General features: G+C 49.5%; 1 long non-coding RNA gene across 2 annotated transcripts; it reads left to right on the plus strand.

Moving 5' to 3' along the window:
• Nucleotides 1-997: 997 nt before the first annotated feature.
• LOC135974466 (uncharacterized) lies at nucleotides 998-11,530 on the plus strand. 2 transcript variants are annotated; one of them, XR_010591723.1, is made up of 2 exons: nucleotides 998-6,855; nucleotides 8,924-11,530. It is a non-coding gene; the product is annotated as an uncharacterized LOC135974466 (long non-coding RNA). The 2 variants fall into 2 exon arrangements; XR_010591724.1 differs by having other exon boundaries at nucleotides 9,515-11,530.
• The last annotated feature ends 326 nt before the right edge of the window (nucleotides 11,531-11,856 follow it).

Genomic DNA, 11,856 nt, shown 5'->3' on the forward strand with positions numbered 1-11,856 from the left:
ATAATGGAATAACCTGCTCATGGAAGGTGTTTCTTCCTTAAAAGACTGAAGGGGCTAAATCAGTTGAGCTTATCAAAAAAGAAGATGAAGAGGTGGCTTGATTACCTGGTTAAGTGCCTTAATGGGGAGGAGATACCGGGCTCTTCAATCTAGCAGATAAAGGCACAACAAGAACCAATCGCTGTGTTAAAATCAAACAAATTATACTTAGAAATAAGGCAAAAAATATTAACAGTCAGGGTGATTAACCAGTGCAATAAACTCCCAGGGGAAGGGGTGGATGGCTTCAGATCATAGAATCACAGAACTGGAAGGACCTCGAGAGGTCATCTAGTCCAGTCCCCTGCACTCAAGGCAGGACTAAGTATTATCTAGACCATCCCTGACAGGTGTTTATCCAACCTGCTCTTAAAAATCCCCAAGGATGGAGATTCCACAACCTCCCTAGGCAATTTATTCCAGTGCTTAATCACTCTGACAGTTAGGAAGTTTTTCCTAATGTCCAACCTAAACCACCCTTGCTGCAATTTAAGCCCATTGCTTTTTGTCCTATCCACAGAGGTTAAGAAGAATAATTTTTCTCCATCCTCCTTGTGACAACCTTTTATGTACTTGAAAACTGTTATCATGTCCCCCCTCAGTCTTCTCTTTTCCAGACTAAACAAACCCATTTTTTTCAATTTTCCCTCATAGGTCATGTTTTCTAGACATTTAATCATTTTTGTTGCTCTTCTCTGGACTTTCTCCAATTTGTCTACATCTTTCCTGAAATGTGGTGCCCAGAATTGGACATAATACTCCAGTTGATGCCTAATCAGCGCGGAGAAGAGCAGAAGAATTACTTCTCATGTCTTGCTTACAACACTCCCGCTAATACATCCCAGAATGATGTTTGCTTTTTTTGCAACAGCATTACACTGTTGACTCATATTTAGCTTGTGATCCACTATGACTCCCAGATCCCTTTCCACAGTACTCTTTCCTAAGCAGTTGTTGATGTCACTAGGCATCACCCTAGGTAACTCGGGAGGGTGGAAGGCCACAAAGTGTCAATGAAGCCTTCCTGCACTAGGCCTAAGTGAACCAAACTCTATCTTTCCATGTTTAAACTCTAATCAACCTCAAAAGCCAGGTGCAATTAGAATATGTAAGCAACCAGTTATCTGTGTGCAACCCCCTGCTCAAGCGGTAATAATGAGGCCTGCATGTTTCTGGCTGAAGGGAAAAAGGACAAGATAATGGTTTAAAGAAGTTACTAACAAGCTAGGCTTATAGCTGCCAAGAATGACTTAACTATTACCAGGGACGGGAGGGGTAGAGGGAGGAATGGGGGGGAGAAAGGGAGGGCTAGAGGGGAAAGGGGGGGGGGGTGAGGCTTAACTGCAAAATGTATAAAAGAAGAAAAACTGTTCCTGTTAATGTGCTTGATCTGAGACGTGCCTGTCTCCTAGCACCGCTTTGGGATCCCAAATAAACTTTGTTTGCTTCTCCACCTGGTGTGTTTATTGACGCGAAGCACACCGGGCAACGAACCCCTCTGTTGCTTTGCCTCGGGCACTCTGTGCTGGCAACAGTTTTGGCGCCCAACGTGGGGCTCGAGGCTGAAATTTAGCCTTGCCCGGACCCCTCTCAGAGGTCGACAGATTGCGGCGACGACCAACGCCCAGCGCGCACCGGTGACTTTACTGGGGGCCTCGGCGGAGACATGGTTTGGTCGACCCCGGAGGGCACAACGGTGCAACGCGCTCGAGTAGTGGAGAAGCAGCTGCGGGCGACGGTGGGGAACCGGTCCCGTGGATAGGGCGACGGTGCAGAACCGGACCCTTGGATAAGGTAGGAACAGTCCAGTGGGGACTTTATCTGTCTTGACCTGGGGACGCCCAGTGTCTACCTGTTATGACCTGGGGACGCCCAGTGTCTCCCTACGGGGCAGGGACAGAGTAGTGCAGGCAGGGCAAGGTGTACACTCTTGGAATGCATTCTGGTGAACTGGAAAGTGTTTGGATCGGATCCGTTGATTAAAAGTAAACTGAAAAGTTTCTGTACAGTAGACTGGCCTCAATATCAGCTATAGGACCAGGAAAGGTGGCCACCGGAAGGATCACTTAATTATAACACGATCCTTCAATTACTTCTGTTTTGTCAGCAAACGGGTAAATGGAATGAACATATGTATGTACAGTTGTTTATGTTGCTAAGAGATAGGTTAGATATTTTGCAAAAGTGTAATTTGACTCCGACAGGTTCGGTAGTAGCTACTGTTAGTCCCCAGAACCCCCCCACAGCTGTAATGGCAGGTCCGGTGTCCCCTTCGGCTATCACACCCCCACCATATAAAGACAAGGTGTCTCAGCTCCCAGAGATTGCCCCCTCGTTGGAATTTTATCCGTTGATCAGTGAGACCGTGGTGTCCAGACATGGCTCAGATAGGAATCAGGCCACTACTATGCAGGTTTACACCCATGTGCCTTTTAACCTGGTGGACCTAGCAGCCTTTAAGGCACAGGCAGGGGAATTCTCTACGAACCCAAGCAAGTTTATCTTGGTCTTTGAAGGGTGCCTGGCTAGCTGTAAGCCTGACGGGAATGATTGTAATGTCCTTATGCGGACCCTGCTGTCTGAGGTGGAGCGTAAGCAGGTTGTGTCTAAAGAAAAGGAAAAGAGGCAAGCGAAAATTATGGTTGCAGCAGTACAGGCCGGTGGCAGGGGAAAATTCCAGGAAGGTGGAAGGGGCCGGGGAATGAGAGGACGTGGGTACCCTGGCTCACAGGAAAGGCGTCTGGGTCGCAACCAGTGTGCCATATGCCGAAAGGAGGGACATTGGAAAAATGAGTGCCCCGAAAGGGAAGGTACCCCTATGATGGCAGCGGAGGATCAAGAATAGGGGTGTCAGGGGAGACGGACTATCCTGCCCCCGGAACCCCGAGTAAAAATGCGGGTGGGAGATTCAGACATAGACTTCTTAATAGACTCTGGAGCTGCACGAACTGCTGTAAACCAACCCCTGCAGCTGCCTGTGTCAGACTCCCTCACTGTGGTGGGTGCCACAGGGAAAGGAACCAAGTGCCCAGTATATGCCCCAGCGGAATGTGCTTTGGGAAACAGAACTCTATTTCACAAACTGGTTTACCTCCCTGATTGTCCAACGCCTCTACGGGGACGGGACCTGCTTTGTCGCTTAGGAGCCACCCTGCATTTCACCCAAGATTAAATAACCCTCACCTTACCCCCAGAGAATGCCTGGATAATGACTCTTGCAACTGAGCCCTCAGCTTTGCAAGCCCCAGAGTGGAGCCAGTGGGAAGACAAAAGGAGGGTTAAAAAGCAGCTTTGCTGGACAGTGCTGGCCCAGGGATTTAAAAATTCCCCCACTCTGTTCGGCCAGGCCCTGGCCAGAGACTGGGAGGAGTGGGACAATGAGGACAGGGTCCTCCTCCTGCAATATGTGGATGACTTGTTGATTGCTGCTGTGGGTCTCACCCCTTGCCTTAAAGCCACTGTGAGCCTCCTGAACTTTGTTGGACTCCTCAAAAGTGGGTGTGCTCATCCTGGTTTGTTGCTCCAAAGCTCTGTATAGAAGTTATTTTGCTGGATAATGGCAATGTGTATGTGTTCATTGTTGGGAAAAGGTGTATGAGTGAAGAGTGGAAGTTTCCTTTGTAAGTTAAAAGAAGCCAAGAAGGAGAGCAGGAAAAAGAACAGAACGAGTTATCTGAGGGGAAAAATATAGCTAGCAAGCTCAGTCCAAAGATAAGATGCTGGCACCATCCAAGGACACTGCCCAGAGCTAAGACTTGGCTGACAACCAAGAAAAGGGGGGCCTGAATGTGCCCAAGCAACTATGAGATCTGCAAAACACTGTCAGGCATTAATGAAATGTGTTAGGTTTCTTTTCTCACAGATAAAAGAAGTGCTACCCAAAGACCCTAGCAGCCCTGCCATTCATTGAAATAAGGAGACAGAGTCTACGTAAGGTCCATCAACGAAAAACTGCTTTGGCTCCACACTGGAAAGGCCCTTTCCAAGTCCTGTTCACCACCAACACTGCCAAGACGGTGGCTCTGAAATTTGTCAAGGAGATCATTCCCCGCTTCAGACTCCCCCAGTGGATGGAATCTGACAACGGAACACACTTCACATCCCAAGTTGTTCAGAAGATATCAGATGCCCTGCAAATCCCCTGGAAGTTCCACACTCCATGGCGACCGCAGGCCAGTGGAGTAGTGGAACGCACAAATCAGACACTTAAGCGGCACCTCTCAAAGGTCTGCCAAGAGGCTTCCCTTAAGTGGCCTGATGCCTTACCCCTTGTTTTGCTCCGCATGCGCACTCTCCCAAAGGGCAGGTTAGGGCTCAGTCCCTTCGAGATTATGTTTGGAAGGGCATGGCCTATGAATGGTACACCGGTTCTGGCAGGGGAGTGGGAGGTAGGCTGTGGTTTCTTATCTCAGTATATGTGCTCTCTGTCTGCTGTTCTCTGTTCTCTCCACAGGTATACCAGAGATTTGCAGCCTCTCCCGCTGGATGCCCCTGTCCACTCCTTGCAGCCAGGCGATTCCGTTCTCGTTCGGACCTGGAAGGACAAGCCTCTCCAAGAGAAGTGGAAGGGACCCCACACCGTCCTGCTGGTCTCCCACACAGCAGCAAAGGTCAAGGGACACAAGAACTGGATTCATCACTCCCGTCTGAAGGCAGTGCCCGCTCCTGAACGGTGGACCGTCCAGCCTACGGAAAAGGACTACCAGCGACGACCTGAGATTTAAACTGTTATTCAAAAGACAATAAGGCCTGCTGGGAATGCCCTGTGGTCTCTTTGGACAGTCTCAGTGCACTCCCCGTGAAAACTCTAAGCGTTGGTTGTGTTTACTCTCACAGGGCCAGCCTAACCTGGTGGCCTAGTCCTTTTGTTTTTAATCTGCCTACTATTGGTAATTGATATTTTGTGGGTATTTGGGGAATTGTAATTGTTAGGCCCTAGGGTCACCTGCCCAGCATGAGTTCAGGTCCAGGGTCCGCCACAGTGGTACTCTTTGCCATAGGGACACTCCTCTCGTTACCTCCCATTTCCCCCCAGGCACATGTGGGATGGAAAGGGATCCCTACTAACTTGGAAACAAACACATATGAGTCCTTGAAGGTTTGCTTTGCCCAAGAATTTAACCTCTCTAACTGCTAAGTATGCTCCCAAATCCCGCACCACGCAGCAGGGTTACCCTGGAGGGTGGTCCCCCAAAATTGGTCAGATATCTGCTGGGGATGGTTCAGTAGGGGAAGAAATACCTCGGGTACCCCCTTGTCACAAAACTGTATCATTGAATCCCAGTATGCATTAAGGGACAACCCCTGGCCACCCCAGGCAGCATAAATCTTTGTATGCCACCTCAGAGCCCATTAAGGAAGGAGACAGGTTGGGTATGATCCTCCTCCCATCCTATGGGGTGGGATGGCTAACTCAATTTTATCGTAGGCTTTCTGTGTTTCTCACCAAGTATGCCAATAAGACCTTAGCCATAAAAAAGAGCCTTAACTCAAAGCTATACCAGCTCCGGTTGCTGTCCCTGCAAAACAGACAGGCCTTAGATTATATTTTAGCCTCCCAGGGCGGGGTGTGTGCCCTTATTGGGAATGAATGTTGTACTTATGTTCCAGAAAACTCACAGGACATTAACAAGCACGTCCTGTCAGCCAAACGGGCTTTTAGCAGTGGGAGGCCCAGGAAAGGAAACCCACGGTTTTCGATTCCCTTTGAAGTTGGTTGCCTGACCTAGGAGGACTGGGGGGTGGCCTTGTGCGTCTCCTCCTCACAAGTGTGGTACTGTGCCTGGTCACCCTCCTCCTGATTGCTTGTTTTAAAATGCTCCTCCGTAAGCTTTGTGCCCCCCCTGTTCCTCAAAAATCCCGGCATACCCTCTCATTGAAGACTCCAGCTTCATAGCACTTAATCATATCTTGTCCACAGAATATGAGAAAACTCAGCCAAAAGCTTGTTGAGTATTCTCAAAGGAGGGAGTTGTTGACGTCACTAGGCATCACCCTAGGTAACTCGGGAGGGTGGAAGGCCACAAAGTGTCAATGAAGCCTTCCTGCACTAGGCCTAAGTGAACCAAACTCTATCTTTCCATGTTTAAACTCTAATCAACCTCAAAAGCCAGGTGCAATTAGAATATGTAAGCAACCAGTTATCTGTGTGCAACCCCCTGCTCAAGCGGTAATAATGAGGCCTGCATGTTTCTGGCTGAAGGGAAAAAGGACAAGATAATGGTTTAAAGAAGTTACTAACAAGCTAGGCTTATAGCTGCCAAGAATGACTTAACTATTACCAGGGACGGGAGGGGTAGAGGGAGGAATGGGGGGGAGAAAGGGAGGGCTAGAGGGGAAAGGGGGGGGGGGGGTGAGGCTTAACTGCAAAATGTATAAAAGAAGAAAAACTGTTCCTGTTAATGTGCTTGATCTGAGACGTGCCTGTCTCCTAGCACCGCTTTGGGATCCCAAATAAACTTTGTTTGCTTCTCCACCTGGTGTGTTTATTGACGCGAAGCACACCGGGCAACGAACCCCTCTGTTGCTTTGCCTCGGGCACTCTGTGCTGGCAACAGTTTTGGCGCCCAACGTGGGGCTCGAGGCTGAAATTTAGCCTTGCCCGGACCCCTCTCAGAGGTCGACAGATTGCGGCGACGACCAACGCCCAGCGCGCACCGGTGACTTTACTGGGGGCCTCGGCGGAGACATGGTTTGGTCGACCCCGGAGGGCACAACGGTGCAACGCGCTCGAGTAGTGGAGAAGCAGCTGCGGGCGACGGTGGGGAACCGGTCCCGTGGATAGGGCGACGGTGCAGAACCGGACCCTTGGATAAGGTAGGAACAGTCCAGTGGGGACTTTATCTGTCTTGACCTGGGGACGCCCAGTGTCTACCTGTTATGACCTGGGGACGCCCAGTGTCTCCCTACGGGGCAGGGACAGAGTAGTGCAGGCAGGGCAAGGTGTACACTCTTGGAATGCATTCTGGTGAACTGGAAAGTGTTTGGATCGGATCCATTGATTAAAAGTAAACTGAAAAGATTCTGTACAGTAGACTGGCCTCAATATCAGCTATAGGACCAGGAAAGGTGGCCACCGGAAGGATCACTTAATTATAACACGATCCTTCAATTACTTCTGTTTTGTCAGCAAACGGGTAAATGGAATGAACATATGTATGTACAGTTGTTTATGTTGCTAAGAGATAGGTTAGATATTTTGCAAAAGTGTAATTTGACTCCGACAGGTTCGGTAGTAGCTACTGTTAGTCCCCAGAACCCCCCCACAGCTGTAATGGCAGGTCCGGTGTCCCCTTCGGCTATCACACCCCCACCATATAAAGACAAGGTGTCTCAGCTCCCAGAGATTGCCCCCTCGTTGGAATTTTATCCGTTGATCAGTGAGACCGTGGTGTCCAGACATGGCTCAGATAGGAATCAGGCCACTACTATGCAGGTTTACACCCATGTGCCTTTTAACCTGGTGGACCTAGCAGCCTTTAAGGCACAGGCAGGGGAATTCTCTATGAACCCAAGCAAGTTTATCTTGGTCTTTGAAGGGTGCCTGGCTAGCTGTAAGCCTGACGGGAATGATTGTAATGTCCTTATGCGGACCCTGCTGTCTGAGGTGGAGCGTAAGCAGGTTGTGTCTAAAGAAAAGGAAAAGAGGCAAGCGAAAATTATGGTTGCAGCAGTACAGGCCGGTGGCAGGGGAAAATTCCAGGAAGGTGGAAGGGGCCGGGGAATGAGAGGACGTGGGTACCCTGGCTCACAGGAAAGGCGTCTGGGTCGCAACCAGTGTGCCATATGCCGAAAGGAGGGACATTGGAAAAATGAGTGCCCCGAAAGGGAAGGTACCCCTATGATGGCAGCGGAGGATCAAGAATAGGGGTGTCAGGGGAGACGGACTATCCTGCCCCCGGAACCCCGAGTAAAAATGCGGGTGGGAGATTCAGACATAGACTTCTTAATAGACTCTGGAGCTGCACGAACTGCTGTAAACCAACCCCTGCAGCTGCCTGTGTCAGACTCCCTCACTGTGGTGGGTGCCACAGGGAAAGGAACCAAGTGCCCAGTATATGCCCCAGCGGAATGTGCTTTGGGAAACAAAACTCTATTTCACAAACTGGTTTACCTCCCTGATTGTCCAACGCCTCTACGGGGACGGGACCTGCTTTGTCGCTTAGGAGCCACCCTGCATTTCACCCAAGATTAAATAACCCTCACCTTACCCCCAGAGAATGCCTGGATAATGACTCTTGCAACTGAGCCCTCAGCTTTGCAAGCCCCAGAGTGGAGCCAGTGGGAAGACAAAAGGAGGGTTAAAAAGCAGCTTTGCTGGACAGTGCTGGCCCAGGGATTTAAAAATTCCCCCACTCTGTTCGGCCAGGCCCTGGCCAGAGACTGGGAGGAGTGGGACAATGAGGACAGGGTCCTCCTCCTGCAATATGTGGATGACTTGTTGATTGCTGCTGTGGGTCTCACCCCTTGCCTTAAAGCCACTGTGAGCCTCCTGAACTTTGTTGGACTCCTCAAAAGTGGGTGTGCTCATCCTGGTTTGTTGCTCCAAAGCTCTGTATAGAAGTTATTTTGCTGGATAATGGCAATGTGTATGTGTTCATTGTTGGGAAAAGGTGTATGAGTGAAGAGTGGAAGTTTCCTTTGTAAGTTAAAAGAAGCCAAGAAGGAGAGCAGGAAAAAGAACAGAACGAGTTATCTGAGGGGAAAAATATAGCTAGCAAGCTCAGTCCAAAGATAAGATGCTGGCACCATCCAAGGACACTGCCCAGAGCTAAGACTTGGCTGACAACCAAGAAAAGGGGGGCCTGAATGTGCCCAAGCAACTATGAGATCTGCAAAACACTGTCAGGCATTAATGAAATGTGTTAGGTTTCTTTTCTCACAGATAAAAGAAGTGCTACCCAAAGACCCTAGCAGCCCTGCCATTCATTGAAATAAGGAGACAGAGTCTACATAAGGTCCATCAACGAAAAACTGCTTTGGCTCCACACTGGAAAGGCCCTTTCCAAGTCCTGTTCACCACCAACACTGCCAAGACGGTGGCTCTGAAATTTGTCAAGGAGATCATTCCCCGCTTCAGACTCCCCCAGTGGATGGAATCTGACAACGGAACACACTTCACATCCCAAGTTGTTCAGAAGATATCAGATGCCCTGCAAATCCCCTGGAAGTTCCACACTCCATGGCGACCGCAGGCCAGTGGAGTAGTGGAACGCACAAATCAGACACTTAAGCGGCACCTCTCAAAGGTCTGCCAAGAGGCTTCCCTTAAGTGGCCTGATGCCTTACCCCTTGTTTTGCTCCGCATGCGCACTCTCCCAAAGGGCAGGTTAGGGCTCAGTCCCTTCGAGATTATGTTTGGAAGGGCATGGCCTATGAATGGTACACCGGTTCTGGCAGGGGAGTGGGAGGTAGGCTGTGGTTTCTTATCTCAGTATATGTGCTCTCTGTCTGCTGTTCTCTGTTCTCTCCACAGGTATACCAGAGATTTGCAGCCTCTCCCGCTGGATGCCCCTGTCCACTCCTTGCAGCCAGGCGATTCCGTTCTCGTTCGGACCTGGAAGGACAAGCCTCTCCAAGAGAAGTGGAAGGGACCCCACACCGTCCTGCTGGTCTCCCACACAGCAGCAAAGGTCAAGGGACACAAGAACTGGATTCATCACTCCCGTCTGAAGGCAGTGCCCGCTCCTGAACGGTGGACCGTCCAGCCTACGGAAAAGGACTACCAGCGACGACCTGAGATTTAAACTGTTATTCAAAAGACAATAAGGCCTGCTGGGAATGCCCTGTGGTCTCTTTGGACAGTCTCAGTGCACTCCCCGTGAAAACTCTAAGCGTTGGTTGTGTTTACTCTCACAGGGCCAGCCTAACCTGGTGGCCTAGTCCTTTTGTTTTTAATCTGCCTACTATTGGTAATTGATATTTTGTGGGTATTTGGGGAATTGTAATTGTTAGGCCCTAGGGTCACCTGCCCAGCATGAGTTCAGGTCCAGGGTCCGCCACAGTGGTACTCTTTGCCATAGGGACACTCCTCTCGTTACCTCCCATTTCCCCCCAGGCACATGTGGGATGGAAAGGGATCCCTACTAACTTGGAAACAAACACATATGAGTCCTTGAAGGTTTGCTTTGCCCAAGAATTTAACCTCTCTAACTGCTAAGTATGCTCCCAAATCCCGCACCACGCAGCAGGGTTACCCTGGAGGGTGGTCCCCCAAAATTGGTCAGATATCTGCTGGGGATGGTTCAGTAGGGGAAGAAATACCTCGGGTACCCCCTTGTCACAAAACTGTATCATTGAATCCCAGTATGCATTAAGGGACAACCCCTGGCCACCCCAGGCAGCATAAATCTTTGTATGCCACCTCAGAGCCCATTAAGGAAGGAGACAGGTTGGGTATGATCCTCCTCCCATCCTATGGGGTGGGATGGCTAACTCAATTTTATCGTAGGCTTTCTGTGTTTCTCACCAAGTATGCCAATAAGACCTTAGCCATAAAAAAGAGCCTTAACTCAAAGCTATACCAGCTCCGGTTGCTGTCCCTGCAAAACAGACAGGCCTTAGATTATATTTTAGCCTCCCAGGGCGGGGTGTGTGCCCTTATTGGGAATGAATGTTGTACTTATGTTCCAGAAAACTCACAGGACATTAACAAGCACGTCCTGTCAGCCAAACGGGCTTTTAGCAGTGGGAGGCCCAGGAAAGGAAACCCACGGTTTTCGATTCCCTTTGAAGTTGGTTGCCTGACCTAGGAGGACTGGGGGGTGGCCTTGTGCGTCTCCTCCTCACAAGTGTGGTACTGTGCCTGGTCACCCTCCTCCTGATTGCTTGTTTTAAAATGCTCCTCCGTAAGCTTTGTGCCCCCCCTGTTCCTCAAAAATCCCGGCATACCCTCTCATTGAAGACTCCAGCTTCATAGCACTTAATCATATCTTGTCCACAGAATATGAGAAAACTCAGCCAAAAGCTTGTTGAGTATTCTCAAAGGAGGGAGTTGTTGACGTCACTAGGCATCACCCTAGGTAACTCGGGAGGGTGGAAGGCCACAAAGTGTCAATGAAGCCTTCCTGCACTAGGCCTAAGTGAACCAAACTCTATCTTTCCATGTTTAAACTCTAATCAACCTCAAAAGCCAGGTGCAATTGGAATATGTAAGCAACCAGTTATCTGTGTGCAACCCCCTGCTCAAGCGGTAATAATGAGGCCTGCATGTTTCTGGCTGAAGGGAAAAAGGACAAGATAATGGTTTAAAGAAGTTACTAACAAGCTAGGCTTATAGCTGCCAAGAATGACTTAACTATTACCAGGGACGGGAGGGGTAGAGGGAGGAATGGGGGGGAGAAAGGGAGGGCTAGAGGGGAAAGGGGGGGGGTGAGGCTTAACTGCAAAATGTATAAAAGAAGAAAAACTGTTCCTGTTAATGTGCTTGATCTGAGACGTGCCTGTCTCCTAGCACCGCTTTGGGATCCCAAATAAACTTTGTTTGCTTCTCCACCTGGTGTGTTTATTGACGCGAAGCACACCGGAAAACGAACCCGCTGTTGCTTTGCCTCGGGCACTCTGTGCTGGCAACACAGTCATTTCCCATTTTGTATGTGTGCAACTGATTGTTCCTTTCTAAGTGGAGTACTTTGCATTTGTCCTTATTGAATTTCATCCTATTTACTTCAGACCATTTCTCCAGTTTGTTCAGATCATTTTGCATTTTAATCCTATCCTCCAAAGCACTTGCCACCCCTCCCAGCTTGGTATCATCTGGAAGATCTGCTTTAGTCAGACACATATTATTGGCTCAAATTGGGGTAACTGGGTGGAATT

Source organism: Chrysemys picta, chromosome 12 (assembly GCF_011386835.1).
Source record: "Chrysemys picta bellii isolate R12L10 chromosome 12, ASM1138683v2, whole genome shotgun sequence".
NCBI lineage: Eukaryota > Metazoa > Chordata > Testudines > Emydidae > Chrysemys > Chrysemys picta.